This window comes from Agrilus planipennis, unplaced genomic scaffold (assembly GCF_000699045.2).
Source record: "Agrilus planipennis isolate EAB-ADULT unplaced genomic scaffold, Apla_2.0 scaffold109, whole genome shotgun sequence".
NCBI classification, from domain to species: Eukaryota; Metazoa; Arthropoda; class Insecta; order Coleoptera; family Buprestidae; genus Agrilus; species Agrilus planipennis.
This window is the reverse complement of record NW_020438934.1, coordinates 132,061-136,756: the sequence shown is the minus strand read 5'-3', so window position 1 is coordinate 136,756 and position 4,696 is coordinate 132,061.

Genomic DNA, 4,696 nt, shown 5'->3' with positions numbered 1-4,696 from the left:
ACTGACCTAAGACACTAACACACTGCCAATGACTTCGACTAATTACATGCATATAAAGTTGCATCGTTAAAAGAACAACGAATTACCCTAGACTAAGTGTAACATAAACAGCGTTAATAATACTTAATCTAATATAACAAATAACAAACAATGCATGAGAGCAAAACAAACAGGTCCTGTATTTTCAAATACGTCAAAACTTTTGGACAACCAAACATTTCCTTCTAAATAGGAGTCGTTATTTGCCGGTGACTCGGTTTAAAATTAAAATCAGATTTTCATTTTTGCTTTTTCTGATGTCTATTTTGGATATTGAGCTTTTCAAACCTTCAGCGGTTAAAGATGTTTGCAGATTGTTGTACTGCCTTAACAAAGCAATGTGTACATGAAATTTTTTATTATTAAGTGAATAAGTCATTTATTTTTAGCCTATTTCAAAAAGGAAGGAGAGGTTTCCAATCAGCGTTGTTGTGATACCGCAATTTAATGTTGACTTAGAAATTGTAATTGTTTATTTTAAAGTGAATTATAATGGGAAATTAAAAAAAAACATTATTTTTTTAATTAAAATCTAAAAGCTTTACAAAATGAAATTGAGGAGGAGGGAAGATGTCTAATTAGGCGACATGAGCTTATGTCAAATAAATAAATTTTACTTAATTTTACTTTTACGTAATTTATGGACAGCCTTGAGGGGTTGAATTTTTATCAGTATAAGTTGATAGTATGAACAACTAAGCATCTATTGTAATTATGCCTGAATTAATTTAGTAAACTTGTGTAAACTTGGGGTCTGTCTACCATGCTGTTAGATAGATTTTCAAGAAGAAATAGCAACATCATCTTAACTTCTCCAGACTTTACACAAAAAATACGTAATGTTTGATATTGAAATTCAATGTTGTAGTGATCGTTACAAATTTCATATTATTTTGCTAGATATGCGTGTGGAAATTCTTTGTGAAAATATAAATTCGTATATTTTATTGCCGTCTTTTCAATTTCCATTTCAGCAATCACAAGTTCTACGTGTAATATTGCAACGTAAAGGTGTAAGAATTCAATTTTTAAGGTTTAGATTGTTTGAACACTGCTTGAGTTTACACAATATTGAATATGCAAATTCTTGTAAGCTTTTATTATATAAAGGTAAGCTGATGCAATTCTATTTCAATTTTACAGTTTATGTGTGCTGCATTTTTGTGGGAAAGTGAGAGAACCCGGTAAGAAAAAAATATGAAGAGCCCCAAGGTGGATTAATTCGATCTTGTGCGTATCTTTTCATAGTCGAAAATAATTTTTTGCTGCAATTGCTTTTCAAAATTAATATATTTAATGACATCTGCTGGAATGTCTCGCTAATCTAATCTAATTTTCATTATATATTTGAGCCGGTAGATGACCTAATCTATCAAAATAGTGTCAAATTATCCGATAACTTCATTTTAACGCTAAAGGTGTCGCAATCTACCCAATTTTTTGGACATTGAAATGTTTTTATTGCTTTATATACAAAGTGTTCATAAAATATTTCCTTGGAGCACGTTTTCGTTGGTGTCATTTTGTAGAAACTTACTACACATAAATATTTATGTGATGTTTCCTAATTGTTATTGCTGTGCAACCTTTGACTTCTTGGCTATAACAATTTATTTTCAATCGTGTGTGTAATATAAATAAAACACAGATAAACAAAAAGTGTACACTGATAAATACTTAAAATCGAGTAAAAATTAAGTAGTTTTCTATTTTAAATATTCTGATTACCTTTTTCATTGAACCCTCCTAAAAAAAATCTACTTTACGAAATTCCTCTGGAATAATGAAGTATTTGGTATAAAAGCATATAAATCTAAAACATGTATAGAATAAATCGGTTTNCAGTTGTGTGATGAAATGGAACCATTAGCACATTTAATACACAATTTTAATCCTTTTCATTGCAGTATTAATACTACAAATTATTTCTACAACAAGGAAATCTGCTACATTATATTAATTATTTACTTTGGTATTGTAACTTTTTTATAAAAATACTTATGGATTGTCTCCCTTATTATTTACCTTTCCTGTCCATGGTATTTTAGCGTCCTTCACGTTTCACACCCATGTAGAGCCCTGCTCCAAACGTACACCTTTAATAAATAATCGTTTGGAATTTTCCAAATTAAACGGTCTCGAACATGAAGGTGATCGAAAATGTGAACTAATCATAACTTATTTCTGTAAAAATGGTTTAATTCTATATTGACGTAAGATATTATACATATAAAACAATAATCATAATGCAAGACCAATGGCAATGAATTTAATGTGACCATATACAGCGCAGTTCTGTCAATTCCTCCAGGGTATCTTCGCATGGGAGACCTCTCCAGAATAATTGAATTAAATCCATGTCCGTGATTACGATTTACGCTATTGTTCATGAAGTAGCCACCATTGTAATAAATGTATGGTTTGTTTACAAAACTCGTCTTGTAAGGTAACTGTTAAATGTGAATTTTACTGAAAAATAATCTCCTTTTGAAACAGCTCCTTGTGTTACATCCACTGTATAACAGAACCCTCTTTAACGCTGTTATCGCAGCTGGACTTTTATAGTTTACGGAATTATAACCAGAGATCTTGTAACACGGCCAGTTAATGTTTAAAACCGGAAGTGAACCATAAGAGTTGATTTTAATTATCTTAAGGAGGTACAAGGACCGTAAAACATTAATTACTTACAAGTTAGGGGAATGGTGTTGTAAAAAACATCAAGCTTTAAGTTGTACATTTGAAAATTCAAGTCTTCATAAAATGTTGCTACAGTAGACTAAATAAAATGCCTCTCGTGAGTTAAAAATTGAAGTATTTTCAGTCACAGCTACAACTGATCGTTTTTTGTCGAGTCTTTATAATTTTTTACTGAGATGAGCCAAAGATTTCTTTTACTTTTACATGAAATGGCTTCTGATAAATCTTTGTACGGGTTCCCTTATTATTTTGTGAGTCAGAACCCTAAAAATTCAAGTGTATTTGCTTTGCAGCAATCTGGTATTTCCCTAGACAAATCTCAGTATTTCAGCGTCTCTGAAAGCGTCTCTCACAGTCTTTCACAGTCTCTCAGTTATTGCCTTAGGTGTTTTTATGGATCTCTGACAGTCTCTGTATGAGAGACTCGAATGATAAAATTGTTAATTCAGAGAGTTGAGTCTCTCACAGAGAGACTGAATGAATAAAACTGAAAAATTGAGAGACTCGAGTCTCTCGTAGAAAGACTGGGATCTCTGAATTATGTTGAACTTGGAAATTTTAACCATGTCTATCGAGACACCAATTATTGAGAGATTCGAGTCTCTTGTTCAGAGACTGGATACGAAATGAGGATCTCTCTAAGAGCGACTCGAGTCACTCATTCAGAGACGCTAAACATAAACAGTTTTTTTGACAGTCTCTCTCAGCGACACCAGAGAGACTAATCAGCTAAGCAGGATGAAAAATATAAAAAAACTCCACCCACGTTGAAAGAAGTAGTTATTTCTGATGAATAATTTGTATGTAGGTAATGTAATATTTTTCGGGGAATATCCTTTTATCCTACATCGCGATATTTTAGGGGATTCCACAAGTGATTCGTTTGTCTATATAAGCAAAAATTCGGATCTTATTTTTTCAGTTGTTTAACACACTTCTCTGGAGACTCTAGTAACAATATTCTCTGCTGGGATACTCATTCCCGTTACATCCGCATGCATTCATGAAAATTGATATAATTGTTTTGAAGCTCGAGTAGATCAACATAATATATTCGAACGGTTGAGTGATTATGAAACATTTTAATAATAAGTGAGATAAGAGAGATGATAGCTTTTTAATGTTTAATAGAGTTTTATTATACTCCACAATTTTTATTTATTTATTATTTGTATTCTTGACAGGGAAGTAACCAGCTTCTTTTTTCGTTATAGACTAACATAACTCATAACGTTTCAAGTTCCCTAAAAATTGCGATGTAAAATCACAAGTGCATAATAATATATACAGGGTGGTTGAAAAGTCGGGAAAACAATCTTTTACACAAGTCGAAATTCTTATCCCTCCTAATGGAGGGGTTTCAGCACTGCCAACTTTTGTTTTTTAGATAGCAACCTCTCACTTTTGATACATTGTTGAGGAGGGTGTAAAAAAGGGCAAAGTTTTGGTAAAAACTACACATCTCTACCTATCTTTGTTTCAAAATGGTAGCATAAAAATGGCGGAGAATGGTTATTTTGTTTACTTACCAACGTACTGCTATGAAATGGCGCAGTTAGTAAACACAATTACAGAATTTGGGCTAGCGAAAATTCGAAATGGTTTCAGGAAACCCATACTCAAACTCTTCAGAAAGTAAACGTATGTTGGGATATACGAGGGCGGTTCAATAAGTACTCGTGTTAGAAATGAAGACACCTTTTTTTTTAATTTTTTTTTTTATTTTTCACTATAGTCCCCTTTTAAAAAGAGACACTTCTCCCAACGTCCCTGCCATTCTTTTACCTCTCCAAAAAATAATATTTGTCGAACTCTCCAAAATCCAAACTAACCTATCAATCAGTCTGAAATTCGTTTTGACGTGGTTTGATAGATGGCAGCACACGATGACAACACCAATTTCCCTCAGGAACGTCCTCTGTCTTCAAACACGGGTACTTATTGAACCGCCCTCGTA